Genomic DNA, 16,125 nt, shown 5'->3' on the forward strand with positions numbered 1-16,125 from the left:
CACACTGAATAGGCAACCACCTACTCTACCAATGGGAGTAGTCAGCAGGCCTCTATAATGTGGGGATTTTGATATAACACCCAAAGCTTATAAATATGTTACTCACACAGAATATTTTCCTCCTTAGTCTAGATTTTATTTTCTTACTTCTTGGGCAAATCAAAGAGATTTTCAATGAGTTCAGGAAAAAGCATTCTCCAGGTAGGGAAAACTCCCATCCTTCTAAATGATTAACGTCCTTATGAATGACCTAGAAGCTGAAATAAGAAGGGCACCTGGTACCAAGCTGAGAAGAAAGAATGTGAAGAAAGATGAAAAGAATGAGTTCATAAAGTTATTGAACATGGAAACTGGAAGAGAGTGTTGAGGTAATCTTATTCTTGTCAAAGCCTTTTGGTTGACCTGGTGGGAAACAAAAGCAGCATAGAGAGGGGAAGGGTCCAGTACTTGGGCTTCACTCCACTTCCCATTCCTCCACTCTGCACAGAACCCAGGGTCAGGGTTGGCTGCAGCCAAGGCAGTACAGATGGGAGATTAAGCAGGCCTAGAAATCCAAAGGTCAGTGATATCAAAGAAAAATTCTACAGAAAAAGCTATCACTGAGGAACAAAGAATAGCAAACCCCTTCAGCTGACCCAAGGAATGAGCTAGGGGGAGATAGGGCCAGAGTCCCAACAGGACATAAAAACAGTAGGTCCAGGGCCATAGAGGGGAAGAGAAGCATCTTTCTTTTCAAAGAGTTCTGGGAAATTTTCACAGTCTTAAATATTTTCAAATCAGGTTTCAATATAGCCAGAGGGCATACAATTAAGCAAATGCTTCTGCTACATAGAAGTAAATCATCTGGTGTGTGTGTGTGTGTGTGTGTGTGTGTTGTACAAAGTGCAATGATGAGACTGTTCACAAAACCCAATACAATCTCCCTGAAGTGACCATCATCAGTTTTTTCTTAGGTGTTTATTAGTCTCTCTCTCCACCTTTGTGAGTTACAATTTTAGTTTATGTAATATGAGGACATACACCCTTTCTGCATCTTAAAGTTGCTACAATGTCAAAACAGAAAGGATTTCATAAGTGAGAAAATGGCATATAAGTGAAATAAATGTAAAATACTATGATTATTAGCATTACCTTTGTATCCCAAGCATGTCTAGATTTGTTGTTTATACAGTATTATTATTAACATATTAGTGTATCCTTGAAAAATACAATATGACTCTGAAGATTAAATGAGATAGTATGTATTGGGTCTATTATATAATCACTCATGACATGACTTTTCCAACAAGCCAATACATAGACTTAGTAGAGGTTCTGGTACATAATACATGCTCTATACGTGCTGGCTGTTATAATTATCATCATCACCCTTATCACCACCATTATTAGATGCTGCTCATTTAAAATTATAAATGCCGCCAGTTCAATAAATATTCTTTTTTTTTTTTTGAGAGGTTTTTGCTATAGGGCGCATGTGCTCGCCAGACAGACAGAGAGAGACAGAAAGCGAGAAAACACCCCCCAGGGGGGATGGCCACACCGCAATCCCTTCTCCTCCATTCTCTCAGGATCTTGGACACGCACGCACACGCACCTGGCATGAGTTTTAAGCCACTGGGTCCGGGACGCGAACCGTGGTCGACTACATGGGAGTCCAGCGACATAGCCATTATGCTAACTGCTGGTCCCCAATAAATATTCTTTACTCTTTATTCATGGGCATTTGGCTGCTTATGTTTCCTTTCCAAGCCAATCTCTGAACCTCGAAACAGCATCAGGAAATGAAGTAGTAAGACTTGCTCTGATATCCTGAGGGGCTTTTCTTCACAAAAAGATGAGTAATTAATAAATGCAAAATTACTTGAAAGTCAAGTAATATCCCCTATGTATTATTATTGCTTTCGTCTAATTTTCACTTCTGTTGACAGCATTCACACAGGTGCTGTCACCACCAAGCTTGGGGAAATGTAGTTGCTGAACATTTTCAAACAAACACTCATAAAAATAAAGGACTTGCATAAGAACACCCAGATAACGAGAGGTGGAAACAGTACTAGGCCCCAGGTGTGCTTAACTCTGACCCAGTATTCTTTCTACTACATTGCTGCCACCTCTTCTGGAGTCAGATGGCACTGCCAGAGAGCCTTGGTGAGTGGGGAGGAGGGTGAACAAAGGTGAGAGGAGCAAGAACAGGTAAAAATTAGCTAGCTGGAGTAAAGAAGAAACAAACAAGTCCCAGGAATAGATAGATGCAGGCATGAAACAAGGCAGAAATGGTGCTATCCAAAGGAATAGGTAACTCAGCTGGCAATGACATCCAGGCAAGCCATTCAGTGGCAATCACCTTAGAGCCAGGCTCTCAGGGCTCACTGTGTTATTGGTTCCTCCATCTCATGGAGCAACCATGGAGGGCTGAAACATAAATGGTTGGCTTTTGTTTCTGGGGTTATTTTTGTGGTGATTGTTCCAAGCTCACCATTCTGAAGGGTCTCATCTGATATAAATTTAAGTCAAAGGTATAAACCATAAGCTTGGGGTGGCTTTTTCTTCCTCATTTCCTGTTACTTAGAAAATTCACTAGGAGCAGTTTCCTCAAGAGCTGATGACATGAGTAGGAGAAACAGAAGAAATAGGTCATAAAAGAAAGGGAATGTTAATTTATTTGTCCTAAGACTTATGTAAACAGTAAATCTTAAAAACTTTTATGCTTAGTCAAATACACAGATTGTGTGGAGGACCAGGCTTCCTACTGCTATTATTAGAATGTTTGTGTTCACCCAAAATTCATAGGTAGAAATTCTAATCCCTAAAGTAAGGATTAGGAGGTAAAGCCTTTGGAAGGTGATTAAGTCATAAAGGCAGAGGTTTCTGAGTAGATTAGTACCCTTATAAGAGAGCCCCAGAGAGTTCTTTTGCCCTTTACACCACGTAAGTTTACAGTGAAAAGATGGCTATGAACCAAAAATTGATCTACCATAGACTTCCCAGCATCCAGACCTATGAGAAATATGTTTTCATTGTTATTTATAAGTCACCCAGTTTATTATATTCTGTTATAGAAGCCCAAATGGACTAAGACATCTACCTCTTGGTATCTCTTAAGAATTATAATAGCTTATCTCATGTGGATAAAGAAAGCATTTTATGCAGAAAACAGTGTGTGTAATAGTACAGAGGCAAGAAACAGCATTCCCTGTTCAGAGAGAAGGTGGGGTGACTGAAGAACTGAGTATGCCAGGGACAGCTGCAGAAAGAGTTGGAAAAACAGACAGAGGATAGATTTTGAAAAATTCTAAACACTGGATGGGGAAGTTTGGACTTCATCACAATAGATTGTCACAATCACCATCTGACATACTGTAGATTTTTATTATTCACAGATTCAGTATTTGCAGATTCTCCTACACACTGAAATTTACATGTAACCTCAAAGTCAATTCTTGCAGCATTTCTGCAATCATTCACTAGCATACACAGAACAGGGAAAAGCGAGCACATGTGCTCATGGCAGTGGTGGAACAGGTATTGCTCTGCAGTTTTGTTTCAGCTTTTATTCTTTAAGTCAGTGTCCTTTTTACTCTCTATTTGATGCCATGTTTTTCACATTTCTGTGCCATTCATTAGAGAGTCCATTGTTTAAAATTGTTCCCAAATGTTGCACTAAAGTACTGCGAGGCAAGAATGTTGTGGTACATTACAAAGAAAATATCTGTGTTACATAAGCTTTATTTAGGCATGAGTTGTAGTACTGTTCACTTTAAGTTCAATATTAATCAATCAACGATATCTATTAAATAAAGTGTGTGAATAGAAACACACATAAAATAAGTCCTATGGTTTGAATATTTTTCCTCTGAAGATTCATGGGTAGAAAATTGGTTGCTATTGTGAAGTAATGAATTCAGAGGGGAAACTTAATGAAACTATAGTGTTGAGAGGTGGAGTCTTTGGGAAGCAATTAGGCATCAGAGTGGAGCCCTATGATTGGATACAGGTGAATTCATAAAGAGACATAGACACAGACGCAAATTCACATGTTCTTGTTCTGTCTCTTCATGTGATACCCTGAACCATTTGGGACTCTGCAGAAAATCCCCAGAAAGATGGCCCTCACCAGATGTGGACCTCTGACCTGTGAGCTGAATAAACCTCTATTCTTATAAATTAACCAATTTTAGATATTTTGGTTATTAAGCAACAGAGAATAGATTAGGACAAGTTTATATATTGATAGATTAATTAAACTATTGTAACCAGAGGCTCACAAGAACCTAACCCTGTATTTTCAAAAAAAAAAGCAATGGGTCAATATTCACTAATTCAAGGTTTGCAGTGACTATTCTATAGGACATAACTACTATGAATAATAAGGATCAACTATACTTGAGACAGCTTCATTTTATTTTACTTTAAATCTTCATTTCATAACGTGAACCCTAAATCTCACAAGGCTCCATATCTACTAAGTGACTCCTACTCCCTTTATATTATAGTTCTATTCTAAAATGTAGCAGATGCTAAAATAGCAGAAATATCAGTGTGTTTCCCAGGGCAGGTCTTAGAAATATTTAGTCAGCCATGCCACAAAACTGAAAGATAACTCAGTGTGGGTCTGCTAGAATGCCTTAACTGGCTCTTTAACAGAGGGAATGGCCAGGTAAAGACCTAAAATCCTGATTGTCTCCACTTAAGCTGGGGTTTATGAGTACTCAATTTATCACTGGCCTGTTACAGGTTCCAAAGTAAGATGCTGGCAGCCTCTGGAGGAGCCCTGTGTGTTAACATTCCACATGCAGCAGTGCCTGGCAGCCTAGAATCAGATAACAGCAACCTGGGTACGTGCACACTTAATATTCTCTCCAGCAACTCCAATCCCTCCTTCTGCTTCTGAGTTATGCTATATTTTTGAGGAAGGCTGAACAGATTATAAAGAAGACCCAAAAAGGATAAGGTGTTCTGGAAATCCAAACCGTGAAGAGGAGGCCCTGGGAGTGAGAAAGAACTGCAGCTGTCTGCCTGGGAGTGCTTCTTTTGGATACCTGTTCAGTGTTCAGCTGGTCTACATGAAAATGTAAACACAAGTAGTGAGTGGTGTGTGTGTGTGTGTGTGTGTGTGTGTGTGTGTGTGTGTGCGTGTTTTGGGCAAATGGGGTGAAAGGGGAAAAAACATCAGAAGAAAAATGAAAGGAATGGGTTCCCACCAGGTATGTTGGTAATTGCCCTTCACCATAAGATCCTCTTCAAATTTGCCAAGATTACAAGAACAGAAAAATCTCTCCCAGACAAAATTCTTCCAAAGAAAGGGGAACCAAAGGAATTTACACCTTGGCACTATTAAGAGAGGGTTTTTCAACCTCTACTTGAATACTGGCCTTCATGAGATGGCAATGATGGGATGGGGTACTTACCCCTTTCTTCCAGAAGTCACCCATCCTGCAGGTGCTCATCTAATGCAGAGGTCTGCAAACATAGCCTGAGGGCCAAATCTGATCTACAACCTTCTTTTGTAAATAATGCTTTATTGGCACACAGCTATATGTGTTATATATTTCCTACAGCTGCTTCATACCACAATGGCTGAGCTGACAAGGTCTATATGGTCCACAAAGCCTAGAATATCTAGTATCTGTCACTTCACAGAAAAGTTTCTCAACTCCTGCTTTAATGTGAATGATGAGTTTTCTTACACAGCACTGAAATCTGAAATCTGACCTGATGGTCCTAGTTCCCCTCTAGGGTGCCATGATAGACTACATCTTCCTCTATCAGACAATCTTTTGATTATGTATAATTAGTCATCATGGCTTACTCATGGCTCTCTTCTTCCAAAAATGTAAGGCCCTGCCTTGTTTAGTCTCTACTTGTATCTTAGAAGAGGACTCATGTCTATACATATTTGTTCATGCTCTGCCTTCTGAGAATGCTATGCGTTTCTCATGCTCCCTCCTAACCTCCTCTACCTCTGCACAGAAATCTTTGGGTTCTTAAACTTAAGCACTTAAAGCACTAGGTATATCTTGTATTTATTCAATCATCAGTGCCCTTTACAAAGAGCCTGTCTGGTGAAGTTTGTCTTTCCTATTAATTAATTTATAGCCCCTAGACAACGGGGTAAGGCAGCAAGTAAATGTAGACAAGAAGAAAAAAAAAAGCTTCAGTGTAGTTTGGTTGGATATTAGGATCAATAATTTTTTTTAGAAACAAGAAAAAAAGGAGCTTACAGACCAATTCCTTTATTTGACAGATGGATGAACAGAGAGCTTATGGAAGTTGTCCAAGGTCACAAAACTGAGCAGTGGTGGGATTTAGACCTGAGCTCAGAAGTTCTGGTTTCAGGATCACTCTCTCCTCTGCTTTTGGTTTTTCTCCATCTGGCTAATTCCCTTAGATCCACAGTAAAAATGTTTTGAATGTCTTAATGAACATAAACTAGGAGAGGGGTAGATCTTTTCTAGGCCATATTACCCTATACCCAAGGATTCTTCTTGCTACTCTACTCTCTGATACTACAGTGAGGCCCAGGATGTTCAGAAAAAAATGATCAAACTTACATAACTGATATAATGTATCAGGCACTTACTATGTGCCAAGCACTTTGACAACTGCTTTTATACTTATCATCTCGTGTGAGCCTTAGAACAATATAAGTATTATTATCCACATTGTACTAATCAGAAAATAAGATTTTAAATAGCAAGTGGTCATTTGGAGGAACTGGGATCCCAAACCAGACAGACTCCAGAATGAGAGACCTCAGACCCCACACTCTTTGGCCTCCCACTAATTGAAATTTCGCCAGAGCTTATCCACTGCCTTACATGTTGTCAAGTATCTTCACAGCAGTGTACACCAGTCTATAAGTTGTTACTTATTTGCTTGCCCTCTCCCTAGTAATCCTCTCCCACTTTCACATTAAATCATGCAATATTTTGTTTTGTTTTGTTTTGTTTTGTTTTTATTTATTGGCTCAATCAGCCAAGATCTATAATGGATCTACTCGAAGTCTACTTTTCTCCTGTTTCTCCTCATAGTTTTCTCCAACTTTTTCTCTCTTCCTTTTAATAGTGGATATCTGCCAAAAGCTCCCACAGATGTTGATAGCTCAGACAGGGGCATACAGCAAGAGTTTGCTTTCCTTTAGATTCTTGTTCTGTAAAAGGTGTAGTTGATGCTATCATCCCTATCTCCTTTAGCAGGCATCTTGCCATGACCTGTAGAAAGAGACACACTTGGACTCTGAATTCAGTTCTGCTCAGATTGGACCTCATTATGTGGCACACTAAAAAGAAAAAAAAATAGGTTTGCAGGAAAATTATGACGTATTTTTCTATGCAAAAATGTGTCATGACTTTCCTGATGATGCAATATAATCTCTGCCCATCTAGAGTTTCTTTCCAAGCAGGAGAGAAAAATTAGCAATGTGGTATAAAAAGCAAACTCTCAAGCCCAAGGGAAGGGCATTCAGCTTAGCCTAGTGAGGTCAGGAAAAACTCCAAAGAGAAAAATGCTTGAGTTGAGCACTTTAGGATCAATAAGACCCATACAAATCCAGGAACAGGAAAAGGAAGAAGAGTGTGGGCTGATGCAGAGGGTCTAAGAGGCATGGACCTCCCCTCCCCTCAGTCTAGGCCCACCAAAGATAAAGAAGCTCTTGAGGATAAGAAAAAGGGTCCTTTACTCAAGTAGTAGCCACCATTTAGTGAGCTCTAGCTCCACATATATCCTGTGACCTTTAAATACCATTAATGGGGCCAGCAGGTGGCATGGTGGTTAAGGAGCTAGACTCCCATTTTGCTGACCACAGTTCAAGTCCCAGACCTGGCGTCTTGAAAGTAAACACCAGGTGCATGTGCTTGTATGCCAAAAATCCCAGGGGGAGAATGAAGGAGAATGGATTGTGCCATAACCATCCCCTTATGGGTGATTTCTCTTTTTCCCTTTGTCTGTCTCTCTCTGTCTTTCCCCTGCAAGTGCACACATCCTATGGCAAAAGCCTTAAAAATAAATTAACGAATAAATAAATATTATCTCATTTGACCTTCACAACAAACTATGATGTAGGTAGCATTAGCCCCATTAGACAGATTATGAAGGCTTATAGAAGCTGAGTTCCTTGCCCAATTTTGTCCAGACAGGAAGCAACAGAGGTGGGAATTAAAAAGTGCTTTTTCTGACTTAAGCCTGTGCTCTTAACCTCTACATACATTTCTGCCCTACCGGAAGCATGTTAGCGCCTCTCTTTTGACCTGAAAGTACTCACCTGCTATTTGGTCAGACCATTCATGAGATGAGTTTGGCCATTGATGTGATTTTCTCAAGAGCGCTATTGAACACCAATGGATGTTATCAGGAGGCTAAGGGCAGCTGTACCTTCCTAGAAGCCTTCTTCCCTGAAAGGTGCTTTCTTTGCTTAGTAGCATAGCAAGAAAGGCACATGGTGATCAAGGCAATGTAATGTGTCTGTGCTTGTTCTTCTCTCTCTGTCTCTCTCTCTCTGTCTCTCTCTGTCTCTCTCTCTCTGTCTTTTCTGTCATACTTAGCAGGGGCTGGCATCTTCACAAGGCCCCTTAGAGTAGGATCATGTCTCTTCTGCTTTTGCCAGGCCTGTGCTTTATGCCGTGCAGTGTTGGCATACAGACGTATGTGTTTGGAGGCTTGCTGACTGGTAGCAACGGGTGGCTTTGCAGTTCCTCAGTGCTCCCAGTATCCCCTTCCTCCTATATCTGTCTCTATTTTCCTCTGTCCTGGAGTTAGTCTGAGCTCCAGATTGGTTCCATAATGACCTTGGCCTGGATGGCAACTACTTTTGGTTATGACATTTTCAGAGGTGGATAAATGCTTTACTCTTTCCAGGCTCTCACGGAACCTAAGTATCCAGGACTTAAAAACAAACAAAAACAAAATCCAGAGTCAGCAGATTTGTGACCATTAAACAAAGCCCTGAAGGTAGAGCTGATGGAAAGTGCAGGTCCAGAGCTAGACAGGGTGAGATACAGGTTGGAGCCTGTGCCTGCACCTCCCTCTGGGCCCAGCAGCTGGAGCCTGGCAGAGTTAGCCTGAAAACCAGGGGTGAGATTGGAAAGCCAGGCCTCCTTAAAACAGAAGCCAGATGCAGAGGTTAAGATTCTTGTGAGGCCAATAAACAATGAACTTGTATTTTCTCTAAAGGACCCAAGGGTTGTAGTTATAATCAGGACAAGCTTCTTAAATCAAACCCTGTGTTTTCTTCCTTCTAACTCATGTCTAAGAATGGTTAAATTATGGAAGATAGTTACTTGGGTCAGGTATCCAGCACTCAAGAGAACAGCAGGGCTTAAGTCAGAAAAAACTAGGGGAAGAGATGCCTCTGTTGCTTACAGGCTGTGTAACGCAGGGCAAAACCTGAATCCCCCTGAGCATGTTTTTGTTCATCTATAGGATGAGCAAAGAATGTACTACGTAGTCCCTGAAAACCTTGCTGAGAATCAGTTGAGAAAACATATAGAGAGTAGCATATGGTAGGAATTTAATCATTCCTCTCCTTCAGTAAATATTTCTGTTTAGACCTCAGTTCCTTGTTTACTTTTTTTTTTTTTTTTTTTTTTTTGCTGCGTTTGTTGAGAAAGAAAGATACTGCCTTTATAGTATGATAAATGCTCCAAACCATTTGGAGTCTGACTGCTCTTATTGTTATAGGGGACGAGCACTCGCCCGAGAGACAGAGAGACAGAAAGTGAGAAATCGCCCCCCCCGGGGGGGATGGCCATGCCGCAATCCCTTCCCCTCCATTCTCCTCTTGGGACCTTGAGCATGCACGCACACGTGCCCAGCATGAGTTTAAGCCGCCGGGTCTGGGACTCGAACCGCGGTCGACTACATGGAAGTTCAGCGACATAGCCATTACAGCGTAGGCCTCACTGTAATCAGGAAAAACTTTTCCACCTGTTATTGGAAGACTGGGCTATAACCCATCAAGCTTCATAGAGTCTGGGATTCCAGTTCCTCATTTACTTAGAACACATTCATTGTATTATAATTAATGCTTTGTAACTCCCTTTATTCTATTTGATTTAGAACACCTTAAGAAGAAAAGTTGTATCCTTATCTTTATATATATATACATATATAACAATACATAGTAAATGTGCAAAAAAATTAAATGAATTCATTCATTCATATACTTGATAGAGTAAATAATAGCTAGAAATAAATTCCTACCTGTGTTTCATTAAAATCTTTTTCTTTGCTGCTCTTTCCTTTTCTTGCCCTCTAAACTCTTCATTAAGGTTTAGCAAGTGTTTATTGAATGGTTCTTTTTTTTTTTTTTTTTTTTGGAGAGGTTTTTTCGCTATAGGGCGCATGAGCTAGCCAGACAGAGAGACATAGAGACAGAAAGCGAGAAATCACCCCCCAGGGGGGATGGTCACGCTGCAATCCCTTCTCCTCTCAGGATCTTGGGCACGCATGCACACGTGCCTGGCATGAGTTTTAAGCCACCAGGTCCGGGACGCGAACTGCGGTCGACTACGTGGGAGTCCAGCGGCATAGCCATTATGCTAACTGCTGGTTCCCTGTTGAATGGTTCTTATGTGTAATCCCCACCCCAGGCACTGTGGAGGACATGATAGTGAATAAGGCATGGTTTTCATCCACGTCTAATCCTGTAAGAGCATACACAGGTTTGACAACCAAAATATGGAGCAAAGTGGATTGTGTCTTATAAAGAGTATCTATAGTATTTAAAGTGCTCTGTGCCTTTAAAGGAAGAAGAGACCCCTGGGTTTGCAGTAGCAGCTTCATGGTGCACATGGTCTTTGAACGGGGACTTTGAATTTATTTTAGTCTAGCCTGGGCTCTAAATTTACTCACCTTACTCTGAAAAAAAAAAAAATGGGAGGCTAATAATTAGAATGTAGGTAAGAATAAGAAAAAGAGACTTCTAGCCATCAGCCAGGCCTCACTGTAATCAGGAAAAACTTTCTCATCTGTTATTGGGAGACTGGGCTGTAACCCATCAAGTTTCATAGAGTCTGGGGCTAGACAAAGGGGCCTTGGGGCCCCAGACCCTGCCAGCCTTGTTTCTTTTTAATCACTTTTTTTTTTTAATTTGCCACATAGTGGATGCACTCAGCAGAGGGAGACAGAGAGAGAGAAGAAAAGTGAGCAAACATCTCCCAGTTACAGTTATGCTGCAATTCCCTCTCCTAAATTTCACCCTCCTTTCTGGATTTTGGGAATGCATACACATGTACCCAGCATGTTTTTTAAGCCACCAGGTCTCAGACCTGAACCAAGTAGTTAGCCAAGTGACATCCAGCTGCCTTAACGACCATGCTACAAGCTGGCCCTTGTTTTGTCACACATTAATGATCCAACATTAATCTGACTTAACTTGTCCCTCTGCATATTGGACTCTGCTCACTCAGCCATGACCTGTTTACCCAGTAGAGAGTAATGGATCCAACCTGATTAGGTAAAATGAAGCAAGGATACCCCATAAGCTGCTGTCACAACTATTTATGACTACTGATGACTACTCCCTCAGCAGGCTCAGGGCAGAGATTCCATGAGGGCATGCATTTTTTTTTTTTTTTTGAGAAGTTTTCGCTATAGGGCGCGTGCGCTCGCCAGACAGACAGAGACATAGAGACAGAAAGCGAGAAATCACCCCCCAGGGGGGATGGTCACGCCGCAATCCCTTCTCCTCCATTCTCCTCTCGGGATCTTGGGCACGCACGCACACGTGCCCGGCGTGAGTTTAAGCCACCGGGTCCGAGACGCGAACCGCGGTCGACTACGTGGGAGTCCAGCGACATAGCCATTACGCTAACTGCTGGTTCCCGAGGGCATGCATTTTGAACAGCCCTCCCACTCTAGCTTTGTAGCTTCGGTATGATAGTCACAGAAAGAGACAATAGGTGGGTTACAGAAAAAAGGAAGGAAACATTCCAGTGGAAAAAACAGAATCAGCAAAGACTTAGAAAGAGCAATGCTCAGGATAAAACTATTGCTTTGGATTATGTTATGATGGCTTGGGCTCAAGAAAATCAGGGATTTGGAGAGGTTCCAGAAAACAAGATTATCCATCAAGTGATAAGTATTGACCTTTGGTGAAAGGAAAATCACTTATTCAGGAACAAGTACATTTATACATCTAAAAGCTCAAAATAGAATGTATTAATAAGATGTTGAAAAGTATAGAGCTGCTACCTCTAAGTTTAAAATAAGGGTTTATGTACCCTGTCTAGAACATCACAGAATAACATCGCCTGGAGGCAGAGATTGACCAAAGGCTTCTACTAATAAAACCGTTGGTAATTAAAACTTACTCCCAAAGATAGTGGACAGACACATGACTTATTTCTTATAAGACCTCATTAAATATCAAAAGAACCAGAGGGGGTCATTAGCACACCAGAAAATTGAACAATGAATGAGAGAAGAAAATTATTTAGTAAGTATTGAGTGACAGCAGATAAAATTGCAACCTAGAATATATAGAGTTGGCTACGGATAGAAAGGAATCCAATTTTCAGGAAGAATTCCAGAGGGGCCAAGTATGATGAAAGCTAGAGTCAGAATGGAACAAAGACTGGAGTTGTGTTTATGAAACAATTCACCCTTACTCTCATATGCAGAACACTGGGTACTAGTCATTTGCCCCATAAAGAAGAAAAGAGAAAGTCTTGGACCAGCTCTGTGGCTTGGTGACTGAGGTAGCAGGAGCCCACATAGTCTCCTGTGCAGTTTAAGTCCCGGACCTGCTGGCTTGAGAAACATGCCAGGTGTGAGTCTACATAATCAAAATCCCAAAAGGAGGCAGAAGAAGGGACTGCCCGGATCTGGTGGTAGTGGGAGGAGGGTGCTTTCTCCTCTCCCTCTCTCCCCTTTGTCTCTCTCTGGTGAGTGTACGTGCCGTATAGGGTGTAAAAAAGTCTCTTTTTCTAATAAAACAAACTATCAGGGAAGAACATAGGCGTTTATTGTGAGGATTTGTGTTCCAAGCAAAGTCCTCAATGGGTGACATGTGCACATTTGGGGACCAGTCCCTTCACCTTAAGAAAAACTACCATTCAAGAAGCCACACATGTACAGAGTTCCTAATCATCCCTTCCCAGCCTGAATCAAAAAGATGATTGGATGACCAAAACTTGCAGCATCATGAAGCATCAAGACGAAAAGAAAACACTTTCAGAGGAATTCAAAATAATATTATAGCAATAAAACCATTTAAATATCTGAGATCAATAAAGATCTCTTGGAAATCAAAAATATAATTTCTCCAAGATAAAAATTAATGGAATAACCAAAAGATAACTTCAAACACTCATCTCAAAATGTAGAACTAAAAGGACCCAGGCACAGTGGTATGCTGCTAAAACACTGCTCTGCAGACTCAGGCAATTGGGAGGGTGGGTTTAATTCCAATCCAACTTAAAGACCACACTTGGTGGTGCACATCTGTAATCCCAACTGTGAAGCTGAGAAAGGAGGACTGTGACATAGTAAGACCCCATCTCAAAAAGAAAAAAAAAAAAAAAAAAGAACAAAAAGATAAAAGAAATGCAAAGGATAAGAAAAAAGAAACACGGTGATCAATTCAGAAAGTCTACATTCAAGTGACAGGGTTCCTAAAAGAGAAAACATAGTGTCAATGAGGATGGAAGGAAAAAAAAAAAACATTTCTAGAGAAATTACCTCCATGCTTAAATTGAAATTAATAAAATTATCCAGAGGGGAATAAATAATTATCTATGAAACAGAAAAACTTCATTGATATACCATGTTTCTCAGCACAATACTTAATATTGAATATAATGGAAGAATAACTCAAAAGCCAAGTAAAACTTATGTTTAATTTAAAATTTTATAGCCATACAATTGATTAATAAAGTACACAAGAATAATAAAAGTATTTTGATACAGATAAAACTTCAGAAAAGTTTATTATCTGTTGATGAGGTTGTGTGAGGTGGTCTCAACTGGGCTGGACTGAGGTGTATATCATGCTGGGTGAAGTCTCTTCACAATCTAAATGATGTGTAGTGATTTAATTATGAATAATAATAAAAATATAAATAATTTAAAAATTTAAAAACTTCAGAAAGCTTATGTTACATGTATTCTCTTTTTTCCTTTAATTTTTAATTTAAATTTCTTTTACACATTCAATCACATGTTACTTACCTTGCAAAGTGAATATTCTAACATGTGTACATTTCTCACCAGACCAGTTAGCAATACTAAAGAATTATCTTCAATAGATAATAACCTATTTCTTTGTCCCATAAATGACGTATCTCTCTATTTTTTTCCTTAATGTCTTTCTTCATACTCTACTCCTCCACCCATCCTCTTCCCACACTGTATCTGGTATTTATAAACATTTGCTATGTTTCTATATCCTTTAGTCATTCAGTTTTGGTCTTAGAGTGCAGACACTCAGTATATATTAAGTGGAGACATACAATATCTCTCCTTCATAGCCTGACTCGGTTCACTCAGTAGTAAATCTTCCATATTCATCCACTTTTTGTCAAAAGCCATGGTCTTGATTTTTATGGCTGAGTAGTATTCCATAGAGTATATGTGTCACACTTTTTCAATCCATTCATCTGTTTGTGGGCATCTGGGTTGGTTCCATGTCTTAGCAATTGTGAATAATGCCACAATAAATATCAATGTGAAAGCACTTTTCCAATTAAGAAGTTTTCTGTCCTTTGGGTAGATACCAAGGAGTAGTAGTTCTATTTGTAGATCTTTGCAGAATCTCCAAATTGTTCTCCACAGTGGCTAGACTAATTTATATTCCCACTAGCAATGGAGGACAGTTCTCCTGTGACTGCACTCCCGCTAGCACTTATCATTTTTGGTTTTTTAATCTTATTCATTCTGACTGCGGTTAGATGGTATCTCATTGTTGTCTTGATCTGCATCTCCCCTACAGTGAGGGATGTTAAGCATTTTTTCATATGCCTTTTGGCTATTCATATGTCTTCCTTAGAGAGTGTTTTTTTTCAACTCATTCTCCCATCTTCTAATAGGGTTGATCATCTTTTTTCAGGACAGCTTCTTGAGTTCCTTGTGTATTCTGGTTATCAGTCCCTTATCTGACATATAGTTTAAAAAAATATTTTCCCATTCTGAGGGCTCTTGATTCACACTAATTACTGTGTCTTTTGCCATACAGAAACTTATCTGATATAGTCCCACTTGTCTATTTTGAGGATCATTGACTGTGTTTTGGGGGTCTTATTTAAAAAGTCTTTGCCTACCCCAATGTCTCCCAGAATTTCCCCAGTGTTTTCCAGCAGCAGTTTTATATTTTGAGGTCTTAGTTTTGTCTTTGATCCACTTTGAGTTGATTTTTGTCAATGGTGAGAGATTCATCTTTCTGCAGGTGGATACCCTGTTTTTTCAGCACAATTTGCTAAAGAAGTTTTCCTTTTCCCACTGGATTGACTGGTACCCTTTGTCAAAAATCAGTTGGCTGTATGTTTAGGAGTTTATTTCTGGGAACTTTAGTCTGTTTCATTGATCCACCTGTCTGTTTCTGTGACAGTACCATGCTGTTTTGATTACCAAAGCTTTGTAGTATATTTTGGGGTCAGGGAATGAGATACCACCCACTCCACTCTTCTTGTGCAGGACTGCTTTGGCAGTACAAGGTCTATTATGATTCCAGACAAATTGTATGATTGTCTTTTCTAAGTCTGAGAAGAATGTCTCTGGCACTTTGATTGGGATTGCATTAAATATGTAGATTAATTTGAGTAGAATTGCCATTTTGATTATATTAATTCTTCCAATCCAGGAACATGGGATGTCTTTCCTCATTTTTGTGTCATTTTCAATTTCTTTTTTTAGCTTCTCATAGTTTTCCTTGTGGAGGTCTTCAACTTCTTTGGTTAGATTTATTCCTAGGTATGTTTTACTTTTTGTGGCTATAGTAAATGGAATTAATTTTTTCAGTTTTATCTCAATTGGCCTGCTGTTCTTATATACAATGCTATAGATTTCTGTATGTTGATTTTATATCCTGCAACTTTACTGTATTCATATATTACTTCCAGGAATTTTTTCAAGAATACCGTTGGTTCTTACATGTATACAATCATGGGAACCAGCAGTTAGCGTAATGGCTAT

The sequence above is a fragment of the Tupaia chinensis genome, unplaced genomic scaffold, assembly GCF_000334495.1.
Source record: "Tupaia chinensis unplaced genomic scaffold, TupChi_1.0 Scaffold145860_1, whole genome shotgun sequence".
NCBI lineage: Eukaryota > Metazoa > Chordata > Mammalia > Scandentia > Tupaiidae > Tupaia > Tupaia belangeri.